Source organism: Berghia stephanieae, chromosome 4 (genome assembly GCF_034508935.2).
Source record: "Berghia stephanieae isolate SIO BIC M18660-M18661 chromosome 4, UCSD_Bste_1.3, whole genome shotgun sequence".
NCBI lineage: Eukaryota > Metazoa > Mollusca > Gastropoda > Nudibranchia > Aeolidiidae > Berghia > Berghia stephanieae.
Genome location: NC_088363.1, coordinates 51961455 through 51977659, shown reverse-complemented (window position 1 = coordinate 51977659; position 16205 = coordinate 51961455). Strand labels below are relative to the sequence as shown.

At 35.3% G+C, this 16205-nt stretch overlaps 1 long non-coding RNA gene across 1 annotated transcript; it reads left to right on the top strand.

The window, feature by feature from the left end:
• The first annotated feature begins 1162 nt into the window (after positions 1–1162).
• LOC144972032 (uncharacterized) lies at positions 1163–10420 on the top strand. The gene is made up of 4 exons (XR_013645238.1): positions 1163–1300; positions 2596–2669; positions 5078–5131; positions 9446–10420. It is a non-coding gene; the product is annotated as an uncharacterized LOC144972032 (long non-coding RNA).
• The last annotated feature ends 5785 nt before the right edge of the window (positions 10421–16205 follow it).

Below are 16205 nucleotides of genomic sequence, written 5' to 3'. Positions count from 1 at the left end.
TTTTGTATTTTTACTAATCAACACCCCTTTTTGACGGTGCCGTCGCGTTTTTATATGTATTGTATTATAATTATTTGTATTTGTATTATTCCCATGACTAATAACCAGTTTCTAGATCATTTCAGAGTTCACAGAAGTTGGAAGACGACGGAGGACAGGACCGGATTCATTTTGTAAGATTTCATATAGAATGGTAAGTTTTCAGGGGCTTTTTTTCAGTTTCGTTCGTCATTTTCTTGGACTCCAACATTATCCCACCACAGTGTCTAATCACTATTAATTGTTTGAGTTTCAGATGGACCATCCAGGAAGACAACGAAATTTCAAGGGAGTCGACATCATCTACAGGTAAGAAATTTAATCTTTTTATCGTATTTAAAAAAAAATCAAGTTTGAATTTTACAAACTGAAATAGTAGATACCGATATGCCACCTTAGATTTCCTTCAGCATTAATCAACATGAGGTATTTATGAAAGTGAACAGATTCATGGAGATAATTCATATTCGAGAGATTAACTGTTGAGGTAAAAAAAAAAAAAAAACCAAAAAAAAAAAAAAAAAAAAAAAAAAAAACCATCTAAGTTATTGTTAATTATATTAGGTGGTGAGACTGCGTTTCTTTCAAAACATAATTTCTTAAATAATCTATTTATTTACAAATTCAAAATATTAACAAGAAATACGTTTTTCAAAAATTCACTACAGGACGGAATCAAGAGACGGATTGGATCGTGTATTCTTCAAAGGATTGGATTCGTAACGGAGACTTCATCACGAGGTAGGAATTATATTTCTCTCTCTCCATCTCCACTACTCTCTCTCTCTCTCTCTCTCTTCTCTCTCTCTCTCTCTCTCTCTCTTCTCTCTCTCTCTCTTCTTTCCTCCTCTTCATCTCTCTCTCTCTCTCTCTCTCTCTCTCTCTCTCTCTCTCTCTCTCTCTCTCTCTCTTTCTCTTGGCTCAGTTCACCGGGGAAAGAGTTGTAGGGTAAGGACATATTTTAATAATTATTGCTTAACAATTAATTTGACAATGGTTGGATAAATGATAAAGATTTATATAGCCTAGTACGAGTACGACAACTTTTTAACAGCTGTAGACTGTAAACTCCTACTGGAGAAAAAAAATTAGACGATAAAAGTAAAAGAAACCACAAGGAAGGCACCAAGTGATCAAAAGCAAAGATATGAAACTATTCGAAACTTATGGCACATATCAATGTAATATTATAATTTGCTGGCTGATGATCATATAGTAGCTTTGTCTATAATATTTGTGAGGACTTTCCTTTAAATATATGGTAATATTATTCGTTTGCGTTGTGTTGTAGATGTTAAATACAGTCGAGATACCTAGGCCTAGGCCTAGTGCTCTAGATATATATTTCTAAGTCTAATTTCTTACACTACAGATAATAGACGTCTTCGCTTACAGTTAAAGCTTTATTCGTTTTAGTAAATTCATTCCGAATCCAAATAAAATAAAATGGATGGATTTCAATTTCAGGGTCCGTAATATCGAACCAAATTGGTCACCCCAAATTATCTGTACACGCCCATACATTATCCATACGCTTCACTACAGTGTGTCACATAACTATACTATAACGCCGTCACATAAAGCCTTTTCGTGTGTTTACATAGCGCTCTTTTTCACGATGTACCCTATTGAATTTTTTTTTATATATATAATAAAAAAATCTTGCACTAGACTACACATAAAAATCGACATTCATACCAATCTGAACTGAATTCATCTGAATGAATATAATCCACATTAATTAGACTTAACGGTTTTTTTCAAAAGTAAATTGAATTTGAAAGCATTGAATTCAATAGCTTTTAACAGCCTCATAAGCCAAATATTTTAAACTTTGTCAGCTGTGTAGTGTAATATGAGTCAATATTGGAGGTCAAAATAATTAACTGAGTTATACCCCTTTGTATTTTAAGAACTGAGATTCTTTGCAGGTGATTTTTACAATGAAGCACCTCAAAATACAAGGAAAGCTTTCATGTGCTTATAGAAATAGTGAAATAACGATAAGTATTCAATTGTAAGCTTCAATTTATAAGACAAAGACAGATACTGTCTTACAATTCAATACTTACCGTTATTTTTTTCCTTGAGCTTCAATCAGCACCATTTTAATTATAGAAATAGTGTATCTGCACAATATATCAAACTTTGAAAAAAATCCCAGCAGACAATTTGATGTATACGGGAATTGTAGAATGAACAAATCTAATTTATGACTGTTTTGTTAGACTCCGATCTCACCATTTTCTGATCCATTGTTTGGAATCCACAAAGAGTTTTACAAACTGAAATCATAGATTCCAGTATTCCACCTTAGATTGCCTTCAGTATTAACCAACATTTGGTATTAACAAATGTGACAATTTTTCTCCTGATAATTCATTTTCAAGAGTTTGATTTTATTTTTTTAATTGGCGAGGTCAAAAAATTATTAGTTACTATTATCATTAAGTGCAAGGCTGCATATCTTTCAAAACATAATTTCTTTGCTCATTATCTGTTTACAAATTCAAAACATAATCAAGAAATACATATTTTATTTTTAATTCACTAAAGGACGGCATGAAGATACAGGATAACATCGTGTATTCATCAAAAGATTGTATTTGTAATGGAGATCCAATCTTGAGGTAGGTATTCCATTTAGTTCTCTCTCTCTCTCTCTCTCTCTCTCTCTCTCTCTCTCTCTTTCTCTCGCTTCTCTCTCTCTCTCTCTCTCTCTCTCTCTCTTTCTGTCTCTCTCTCTCAAACCTTCTGTATCTCTCCGTCTCTCTCTATCTCTTTTTCTGTCTGTCTCTGTTGGCTTAGTTAACTGGTGAAGTAAAATGCTTGCGAAAGAGTGAAAATGGAAAGGCTTCATATGGGAACAAATCAGACAATGGACGTTTCGGGTACAAACCCTTCGTCAGCACAACAATACACAAATAAACGTGGAAAACAAATAAAATATAAATGAAAAATAACTTGTATCGCCTCAACCCCCCCCCCCCCCCCCCCCCTCCCCCACTCCTCCTTCCTTTTTTTTTTAATTTTTAATTTTTTTTTTTCTGTTGACGTTGTTTTGTTGTTTTTTTTTTGTTTTTTTTTTTTTTTTTTTTCTTTTTTTTTTTTTTTTTTCTTCTCTTCTTCTATCCATCTATCTATCTATCTATCTATCTATCTATCTATCTATCTATCTATCTATCTATCTATTCTATCTATCATATCTATCTATCTATCTATCTACTATCTATCTTCACTTCTATCCATCCCTATCTATCTTTTATCTGTATTCCACTTTACATCGCATCGCCATCTGATCGTTCGTATTCCTTCGCGAAATCGCCTTCGCTCATCAACACCCCCCACTACTCCGCCGTGACTCTTTCACCTCGCCCTCTCCAACGCCCCTACTACTTTATACACTAATACTACTACTACTACTACTACTTACTACTTACTTACTACTACTACTACTACTACTACTACTACTACTACTACTACTACTACTACTACTAACTACATACACAACTAACTACTAACAACAACAACAACAACAACAACAACAACAACAACAACAACAACACAACAACACAACAACAACAACAACTACTACTACTACTACTACTACTACTACTTATATGTCTTTTATCTTCCATTATTTTCTGGAAAGTTCTGTTCCCTGACGCTGACCTTTTCTTATCAATTAGATCACCCCCCTGGGGCACCCTATCCTCTGCCCACGCCACGCTAACATTTCATTCATACTGCAACCACCATTGAGTACAGACGATACAAGTGATTTTTCATTATATTTTATTTGTTTTACACGTTTATTTGTGTATTGTGCTGACAAAGGGTTTCCCATACGAAGCCTTTCCATTTTCACTCTTTCATTAGTATTTTACGACACCGGCTTCAGGCAGCCCTTACCGTTTTCTACTTAACTGGTGAAGTCGTTGTATCGAAAGGACGTTTTGATAATTCGATAATAATCTTGCTAAACATCAACTAATTAAATAGATAAGGAATGGATAAATGAAAAAGATTTAAATATGAGGACACAAACAGTTGTAAACAAATTGGTGATCAATAATTTATAAAAAAGAAAAGTCCCGTGATATGAAACTCATTGAATGCATTGTTTGGAAAGCACTGACAAGAGTCCGTTCAAAGAAAACGCATAGACTTAAATAAATTTCAATTGCTCAAGGTAGTGAATATTAGTAAAAACTCACAGGTTACAGCAATTATAATTACTAATTTTAAGTTTAATTTAATACAAGCTGTTTGCAGGGCTTCTGGCTGACAGTTCTAAAGATAACACTTACAACAATAAAATAAAATAAAATTCCCTTTATTCATCGTATAGGGGAAATTTGTCTTTAGAGTCTATTCCAAGGGAATACTGGAATAACCCAGACGTCAGCCGCAGTGCTGCACTTCAAACTGAGCTTGGGCGAGGTGACTTGCTCAAGGCCACACAGCGCAGCTGGTATTCGAACTCGGGACCTTTGGGGTACAAAACAAAAACTGTACCACTGAGCCACACTTCCCACCCAACTGAAACTGAAACAGTGATAAAGATCAATGTATCCTGCCAAAAACATGGTTTTAAAGAGTTCACAAGTGATAAAATTAATAAAACTGGCCCACCATTTAAAGAAACTGTGTCTCTATCCTTACTGTAAAATATTTTCTCGTCATTTAGCTAACAACTACAAAGTAAAATTGCTTATAGTTATAGTAGTAGAATTCTTTTTTTTACTAATGTTATATATTGAAATTGGTTTGATGAGTATAAACTCTCATAAGTGTCATAAGATCTGTCTGTGCTGCACGATTAATAGCCTTGTGCTATGTCTTCATTTAGAAGTTAGCTTTTGAGGCTCAACAGGGGAACAGAACTTGTCACATTGTTTTAGTAGTTAACCAATTGAGCTATCGGGATGAATGTAAAGATGATCTGAACGTTAGTTGTGAGACTGCATTTCTTTCAAAACATAACTTCTTCGATCACAACATAAACAAGAATAACGTTTTTTATTATTTTCTCAAGGATGGACAGGATTGGATTGTGTATTCTTCATAGGACTGGAGCCTTCTCTCTGAGGTAGGAATGTCTGTTGGTCTTCTTTCTCTCTCTCCCTCTCCTACCTCTCCTCCCCCTCTCCCCTCTCTCTCTCTCTCTCTCTCTCTCTTCCTCTCTCTCTCTCTTTCTTCTCTCTCTCTCTCTCTCTTCTCTCTCTCTTTCTCTCTCTCTCTCTCTCTCTCTCTCTCTTCTCTCTCTCTCTCTCTCTCTCTCTCTCCTCTCTCTCTCTCTATCTGTGTGTTCCTCTTAGTGGGGACCTGTGCTTGTGTCAGGATGAGACATTTAGGTGATCTCAAACTAAGTACATTGATAGTGGCTCTACATCTACATCTGTTCCCTATTTGATCTCCTCTGTCTCCCTTTTTCTTGGGTACTTTGATTGTAATTCTAGAAATTTTTACTTTCCCACTTTCTTCCTTTTTACTGGCGCTGATATCTAAATGTGTGGCAAGCGCCGTAAATCCCTTAAAACGAACATACTACCACTACTACAAGCACCACCACCATTACTACTGCTACTTACTGCTACTGCTACTACTACTACTACTACTACTACTATACTACTACTACTACTACTACTAATACTACTACATACTACTATACTACTACATACTATATACTACTTCTACTACTCTACTACTACTCTGCTGCTGCTGCTACCACTACTACTCACTACTACTATACTACTACTACTAACTACTACTACTACTACTACTACTTACTACTACTACTACTACTACTACTAATCTCTAATACTACTTCTACTAATCTCTAATACTACTTCTACTACTACTAATCAGTGATGCCAAAACTCCGGTCTCACGGAAAAAAACTCTGGTCGAGAGCCAAAAATTTCGGTAGCGGGCAACTTCCGTCAAATTCCCGTGAGGTCAATTTGTTCCAAGGATACCCCCCCCCCCCCCCACCACTTCCATCATCATCAACTGCCACTAATATTACAACCATCGTCACTACTACTACAACCTCCACCACCACATCATCATTACCACTGCAACTACAACCACCACCACCACATCATCATCACCGCTACCACTACTACTACAACCACCACCACCACATCATCATCACTTTCACTGCTACTACAACTACAAACACCACCACTACAACATCATCATCATTACTACCACTACTACTACAACTACCAGCCCCACCACAACCACCACATCATCATTACAACTTCTACTACTGCAACCACCACCACCACCACAATCATCACTACCACTACTACAACAACCACCACCACCACCACATCATATTTACCACTACTACTACTACAACCACCTCCACTATATTATCATCACTACCACGACTACTACTATAACCACCACATCATCATTATCACTACTACTACAACCACTACACCACCACATCATCACTACCACTACTACTACAACCACCACATCATCATTACCACTACTACTACAACCACCACCGCGCCACAACATCATCACTATCACTACTACTTCAACCACCCCCACCACATCATCATCACTGCAACTACCACTACTACTACAACCACCACCACATCATCATTACCACTACTACTACAACCACCACCACCACATCATCACTACCACTACTACTACAACCACCACCACCACATCATCATTATCACTACTACTACAACCACCACCACCGCATCATCACTACCACGACTACTACAACCACCACTACACCACCATCACTACCATTTGTACTACAACCACCACCACCAACATCATATCACTACCACCACTACTACAAGCACCACCATATCATCATCACTATCATTTGTACTACAACCACCACCACCACATCATCATCACTACCACTACTACTACAACCACACCACCACCACATCATCATCACTACCATTGCTACTACGACTACCACCACCACATTATCGTCACCACAACTACTACTACTGCTACAACAACCACCACTGCAACATCATCCTTACTACCACTACTTCTACAACCACCATCACCACATCATCACTACCACTACTACTACAACCACCACATCATCATTACCACTTCTACTACTACAACCACCACCACCACATCATCACTACCACTACTACTGCAACAACTACCATCACCATATCATCATTACCACTACTACGACTACAACCACAACCACTACATTATCATCACTCCCACGACTACTACTACAACCACCACTATCACATCATCATCACTACCATTTGTACTACAACCAACATCACGACCACAACACTACAACCACTATGCCACCACCACATCATCATCACTACAACTACTACTTCAACCACCACCACCACATCATCATCACTACCACTACTACTCCAACCACCACCATATTATCATCACTACCACTATTACTACAACACGAACACCACCTCATCCTCACTACCACCAGTATACTACAGGAAACTTTGGGATTGTATTTGGCAATGTGTTTATGTATCATTCCAATTCCTTTCTCTTGTGTGCGGAAATTCCTCTTTCGGCATTGGTATTCCTATGAGTGGTGTCTGAAACTCCTGGGAGCCAAATTTAAAGTTGGCGTCTCTGACTACTACTATTACTATACTACTATACTACTACTACTACTACTACTACTACTACTACTACTACTACTACTACTACTACTACTACTACTACTACTACTACTACTACTACTACTACTACTACTACTACTACTACTACTACTACTACTACTACTACTACTACAACTAATACTTCTACTTCTTCTACTAATTCTAACATCTAATACTACTACCACTATCACCACCACATCATCATCATCATCATCACCATCATCAACATCATCATCACTATACTACTACTACTACTACTATCAATCATCACCACCACTCATCACTGCTACTGCAAACGCCACCACGATATCATCATCATCATCAATACCACTGCTTCTACAGCTGTCATCACCACATCAACACTACTGCCACTACCACTACAACCACCATGTCATCATCACCACAATTACTACTAAAAACCACCATTATACATCATTACCACCACTGCAACAACCACCACCACCACATTATCGTTAATAAAACTTTGCTTACAACCACCACCACCACCACATCATCATCACTACCATCGTTACTACAATTAGCTCCTCCAGATCATTATCCTACAACTTTTACTACAACCACAACCACCACATCATCATTACTAATACCACCAGTACAACCACCTACATATCATCACCACACCACGACCACTGCACATCACCACAACTACAACCACTACTACCAACACATTATCATCACTACCACTACTACCACAACCACAACCACCACATCATCATCACTGAAACCACAACTATCACATCATCAATACCAGTACGACTACAACCGTCCCCTGCCACATCAACCTTTCTACCACTACTACTACAACCACCACCGCCACTCATCCTGCTCTCTACAACCACCACCACCACCACATCATCATCACTACTGCTACAGCCACCACCATCAACACCACTACCACTGCTATTACTACAACCACCGCCTCCACATTTATCACTATTCCAATACAATACAATCACAAGCACATTATCATCATACCACTACTACTACTACTACTACAATGCATCAACTCCACCTCATCATCACTACAACTACTACTACATGCACCAAACTAATCTTCACTACAATACAACCACTGCTACCACATCATCATCACTACTACTACATCTACTACTATACTACTACTACTACTATACTACTACTACTACTCTACTACTACAACGCTACTTCTACGACTACTACTACGGCTACTACACGACTACTACTACTACTACTACTAAGACAGGAGGTAAATATTTTCATCGAGGCAGTAATTGCAAATAATAGCGTGCAATATGTGTTTTGATCATATTTTTTGTGCACCATGAATGATATCAATCAATGTCATATTGTAGGTGTTAAATAGGCCTCTCACAAAATAGTATGTATATAATACTAAGACTAGGCCTCTCACAAAAGATTATGTTTATTATACTAAGAACAGGCCTTTTATAAAATATTATGTATATACTGAGACTAGGCCTCTCACAAAATATGTATATACTAAGACAGGCTCCACAATATGTATATACTAACGAGCCTTTCACCAAATAGTATGTATAACCTAAGACAAGTTCTCTCGCAAAATAGTTTGTTTATACTAAGACTACAAACGACTTAGTTGAAGCAAACCTTGAAAATCTTGAAAGATAGAAAGCCCCAGGATTAGACAAGAATCAACAAAAGTTGAACTAGATGTGAAGTCAAAGAACTGATTTTTTTCCCTGCATTTTATGATCTGTTACTTTTTGTTACAGATATTTGACGTCATCAAGCTCCAGGAATCGAGATTGGCCATATGTGGGCGGTAGGGGCGGTGGCCAGCAGGGATGGTGAGGTCATGGAGAATGATTGTGGTATTCAGCGGAGTAATGGGATGGGTTATATTGGAGGGCCCCGGGGATTGTAATGGCAGTGATCAAGATGTTGGAGGAGTTGTTGGTGGCGAGGTGATGATGGGGATGTAGATGATGGAGCAACAATAGTGACATTGTTGGTGAAGGTGGCATTGTTGGGTGACGGGATGATGGAAATCATGATGGGAGGGTTGTGGTGGTGAAGGGATGATGATGGGAAGTGATGATGATGGCAATGGTTGTGAAGGGAGGTAATGGTGGAGGAAGTGATGATGGTGGTATTGGTGGGGTTGTAGTGATTGTGATGTAGAGATTGTGTTCGTCGAGGAAGGTGGTGGTGGGTGGAAGTTGTGGGGAGGATGAGGATGCTGGAGGTAGATTCAGTGATAAAGTGAAGGTGGTGGTGTGGTTCTGGACTTGGGTTCAAGTTGATTCCAACTGGTTAGGGTCGGGTGAGTTACATTCGTGTTCTTTGTTGACAAGATGATTGTGGTTGGCATTCGCATGGATTTGAAATACAGATAAGTGTGCTTCTACCGGTGGGGGTGTATTTGTTTGTGTTTCATGTCCATACCCAAGTGCAGTAGGCGGACTGGAGGCCTACAGGAAGCCCGAATGTGTTTGGGCAGAATGTTGATTTACAATTGTCTTGAAGACGGGGATAGGGATGTGATTTGTTTGACTCTTTCTGGATGGGTCACCTTGACCCTGGGTTTGGAACTGTGCCATTTACTGGATCTTTATTGTTGAACCTGCTTCTATCATTTTCGCCAAGCCATGGCTTTCACTTATTACCACTAACCTCACATCATGGTCTCTTCTATCACAACCCCTATGACTCTACCATTACTTCCCATCATCCCTTCCAAAGCTATCACCTCCAACACAAACCATTGCCATCAGAATCGCCTCCCATCATCATCATCTTCACCACCATAGCCCTGCCGGAGTGATTTCCATCATCACGTCACCTGCCTTGCCATTTTCACCATCATTGTCACTGCTGCTGCTTCCATCATCTACATCCCTGCCATCACTTTTATATCAACAATACTTTCTTCATCTTGAGCTCTGCTGGTGCAATCTCTGCCGATCTGACCCTGAAAATTACTCTTAGAATGCCATGATCATTTAAAGTGGCTTTATCGTCCCTGCCACCTTGCAAGGCAAGCAAGACAAGCAAGGCAAGCAAGGTCAAGTCAAGTCAAGCCATCCACTGGTGACTCTTATCACCATTGCCACTTTCACCATCAATGGTGACTTTATCACCATTGCCTCTTTCACCATCAATGGTGACTCTTATCACCATTGCCTCTTTCACCATCAATGGTGACTCTCATCACCATTGCCTCTTTCACCATCAATGGTGAATCTTATCACCATTGCCTCTTTCACCATCAATGGTGACTCTTATCACCATTGACTCTGTCACCATCAATGGTGACTCTTATCACATTGCCTCTTTCACCATCAATGGTGACTCTTATCACCATTGCCTCTTTCACCATCAATGGTGACTCTTATCACCATTGCTCCTTTCATCGCGTCCTTTCCAATTTTTTTCAAGCCTATATTATACACTCAAGCACTTAAAGAATTCATTCACCGTTAATAAGATTTAAATGCCCAATCTTTAACAGATATGGTAAACTTTCAGTTGTTTTTGTCGTATTTTTTCAAGTTGCAGTGTTGTGTCATTTTTCTTTAATCTTAATTTTTTGTTCACAATATTTCATCAACTCTCAACATGACATATGGGTATATCTATTACAATTACCTTGTAGTTGGATAGAAAGATAATTTTCTTAAGAAAAGTCATCTCATCAAAATTAAAAGAAATTTTTTTCCTGTCTCAGAATTTTCAATGGCCATTTTAATGTTAATGACTCGCGTACTGTATAAAATAGCTTTCATTTTGTATAAAGTTTTGATAAATGTACTTTCATTACATCCAATATTCAGTTTACCTTATTTTAATCTCTTATTCATGTATCATTCATTGCCTATAAGTTTTATTGTCTAATATTTTAAAGTCATATCAATGTCTGGTTTTATTGGAATGTAATTTCAAACTCATTTAATACTTTAACATTATTTATGCAAATATAACAGTAGCTTTTTAAAAACAGAACAATTCATTTATTTGATATTGATTAGCTTGAGTATATTTTTTCTGTACACATAAATGCTTACTACTTAAAGAAGTGATTTGTTTCTAGAAACCTCTCTGTTTAAACATTACACAGATCGCTTGACATATCATTCTATAGATATATTCTAATACCCTTTTAATTTTGCGATGCCTATACTCTCTTGATTTATTAGCAATTATACAAAAGTAATAATAGTTTTTCTTAAAAGAAAGGTAAGAGTGATGCACTAATTACTAAGTTGTTATAAAACATGGTTTTAATTTCTTTCATATTCATCGTTATTCAAGTAATAAATTTCTTAGTCAGCCGTAGTAATTTGATAATTTGATATTTTAGTATTTAGTTAGAATGCACATGTTGACTAAATATGTTAGTTTGTTTAAAAAACAAACAGGTTCAAGAACGCTTTTGTTATCATTATATACATAAATTGAAATTCGGGTGTTTCGTATTATTATTTTATTGGCATTACCTTACATTAATAGAAAATTCACTCTTTTTGAAAATGTTTATTCTATTTCTTTTATAAATTTAATGTTATAACTATTATTGTCATTTGTATAAAATGTGTGATATGTTACCTAACTATAAATATATAAATATTTTGCAAAATGTTCTATAGATAATGCCCTTTTAATTTTGTCATGACAACACTTTTTTATCATGTAGTTTATTAATTTTAATAGGAATATATTTTATTATTACATCATTTATATCAAGTAATTTAAAATTAATTTCACTCTTTAGTATAGCAGTCATAGATTTATCACAAATGAAGCATAACATTCAGGAACTTAAAAGTGTTTTAAAATACTAGAATTTATTTTCTTTTTCTTTAAATATGATCCATCAAGTTTTCAAATATTTGATATTACGGCCAAGCAATCATTATTAAAGTAAACAATAATTTGAATGTATTTATCTGGATTGATATGTAATTGATCTTTGTTTGTATTCATTATCATTTTTTTTCTTTTTCAGAGATTATTAAAATCATAGTCCATTTCTAAAATTTCGTTCTTAGATTTTATATTAACTTGTAGTTGAATAGGACTTTGTGCTACTGATTTTCTTATACACCCTAATTGAGTAATGTTGTTTTTCATTTGTCACATGTCATCGTAAGTAACGCTTGATAGAATTTTAATTTATTCGCAATCGTATGAAAATAGCGGTAACAATAGTAACAATGATGAATTTTTATGAGTAAGCATTGTTTTAATTTTGATTTTAAAAATATCCCGTCGTTTTCAAAAAACAATAATGATATGGTTGACATCAACTCACACATTTTCATTTAGGAATATGTTTTACAATTATCTTGTGGTTGGATAGGCTTTGTTTTGTCATACAGATAGTGAAATCGTCTCATCAACGTTGCGCTTTAATAATAATGCATCTACCATTCATGTTCTTGTACATGTTTTATTATCTCGTGCTTTATAATCATATCATATATGTTGAGTTTCAATGGAATGTAATTTTGAATTTGTTTTATACTTTATGGCAGTTGTGCAAATATGACATAAGCGATTCACAAAAGGAATAGATACTTCATTTATTTAATATTGAAATATTTTTGTATAATGTTAATACTTAATGCTTAGAGAAGAAATTATTGTTGATATAAAAATTATATTCTTTTATCTGAGAAAGAAATTACAAGCTCAACAATTTTACACAAATCCATTATTTACATTATCATTGTAAAAATATATTCTCATATATAGATTTGATCTTCTAATATTTTTTTTGATCCATCAATTTTCAAATGATAAATTTCTCAGCCAGCCATTATTACTAAATAAACATCAGAGAGAGAGAGAGAGAGAGAGAGAGAGAGGAGAGAGAGAGAGAGAGAGAGAGAGAGAGAGAGAGAGAGAGAGAGAGAGAGAGAGAGAGAGAGAGAATGTTTATTCCACTTTTCACGCCAAAATAATATTAGCTATATGACAAGTGGGGTCTAGAATTTAGCTTGAGTAAGTTAAGGATTAGAAACAAAAAGATCCATTGTTTTCGAATATATGATGTCATGGCCAAGTAGTCATTATATAAATAAGCAAGTATTTTGTTGTTTTTATTTGAATTCAACATGTAGTTTACCTTCCTTTTTTTCTTCAAATAATGAACATCTCAGTCGCCCAATCATTAATTGATAAAATAGAGTAGTTTAGAAGTAACATATATTGCCAGTTGGACTGTGCGTTTATTTGCTCCTTGCCAAGGAAGAAATATATCATTTATGTAAGGAAATGGGCCAAAAGTATTTTTATCTTTATTACTTGTTTAAATATATAATACGATGTTGAATTTAGCAAAGTCATACATGGAATTTAAACAAAATGAAATTCATTGTAATTGGATATGGCATTTTATTTGGCATCTTTTAAAGAAATCACCAACATGTTCTAATGATTTGTAATAACCATTAAATGTTTATTGCTCGCATAAATTATAAGATGCTACCACTTTCTAACATAGATTTTTAAATCGTGATATTTAATGACATTGTATATAGTTTTGATGAGTGTTTATAATAATGTATTTAGGACATACATATGTAATCTCATTGTATATAGAAAATCCACATACTTGTGGGGCTGTATTTTATATAGTCTTTTTACAATTGATCCAATTTTATTTCCATACTATCTGGTGACCTGCCACTCAAAATTTTCATAATTCTCAATTATATCGGCTCAGACCACTCAGAGAAAATGTTTAATTTTTGAATCACATTCTTGGCTTGTTAAATTTGATATTGTCACACGATTTAGTGTGACTAATTCTAAAGTTAAGATATTTTTATGGCTGAAGTGGTGAGAGTGAAAACGCGTGTTGTAAAAATAATTAATGCAGTTGTGAAATGATAAACACTTCTGCTATAAGGAATACAGTTTTTTCCTTTCCAACGTTTTGAAATTATGATGTATTTTAGAAGAAACCATATTTTTTGTGGTTTGATTAATTGGAGATCATCATCATCATCATATCGTGTCGCGCCAGTGGTGGATCCATTGGATGGCTTCAGGGGTGCAGCCTCTCAGGTCCATATCACTGATATGTGGTCCAAGTTCACACTAATGAAGGATGTGGTCCATGTTTTGAGCCGTGTGTCCACATTGACATCGGCAGTCTGAAGAAAGTCCCCAATTTTGTAAGGTTGTTTTGATCTTCCCCACTTTAGACCATTCTTCTTCTTCTTCTTCTTCTTCTTCTTCTTCTTCTTCTTCTTCTTCTTCTTCTTCTTCTTCTTCTTCTTCTTCTTCTTCTTCTTCTTCTTCTTCTTCTTCTCTTCTTCTTCTTTCTTCTTCTTCTTCTTCTTCTTCTCTTCTTCTTCTTCTTCTTCTTCTTTCTTCTTCTTCTTCTTCTTCCTCTTTCTTCCTTCTTCTCAATCTTCTCCTTCTTCCTTATCTTTTCTTCTTTCTTTATTTTTTTTTTTCTTCTTCTCTTTGATAGGAACACACTTTTATTTATAGACATTATAATCTATTTTATCGTGTTTCATAGGGGTGCAATTCTATGTTCATTACACACTTGATAGGAGTATTTACGTAGTAGTAATATACATTGCCAGTTGGATTTTGATTTATTAATTGCCAAGACAGAAATATATAAGCCATTCAAAGTAGCGGCCAAAAACATTAACATTTTGAATATTGCAAATATTGCTTTAGTCATATATTGTATTTTTGAAAATTAAAATTATACTGCAGTTAGATGTGGCATTATGTTAGGCATCTTTATAAGAAATCAACACTATCAATATTTGGAACATTTCTTTTTCTGTCTTTTGTTATATTTTGTGGCACCATCTAAATGGTTATTACACATAGAACTTATAGAATAACTGCCTCACTCTTACATAAAATTTTAATTCGTGATATGTAACTTGTAATCACGTTGTATGAGTTATGATAAGTGTTTATAATTGTGTTTATGACAAATATGTTATCTCATTTTAACACTATTGTATAAAGAAAATCCACAAAATACTTGTGGTGCTGTATTTTATACTGATTTTACAAATGAACCAGATTTATTTATTTCAATACTATCAGGTGACCTGCCACTCAAAACCCTCATAATTCGAAATTGTATCAGCACAGAGAAAAAGTTAAATTTTTGAGCCATATTCATGGTTTGTTTAATTTGATATTATCGCACGCTTTAGTGTGACTAAATTAGATATTATCATGGCTGAAGCGATGAGAGTGAAAACGCGTGTTGTATAATAATATATGCAGTTGTTAGATAAAAAGACTTCTGCTAAAAGGAAAATTAATGTTTTGACATTCAGATGTATAGTATAAACCAAATGTATGATTTGATTAATTTGACATCACATGATTTCATGTGACTGAAACTAAAGTTAAATAATGTGTAATAAGAATGAAAATGTATGTCGTAAAATAATAAATGCATTGGCGAAGTAATGAACACTTTTGCTAAAGTAAAAGTGATTTTAATTAGAAAAAAATTTTTTGGCAACTTTTTGAAAGGAAACA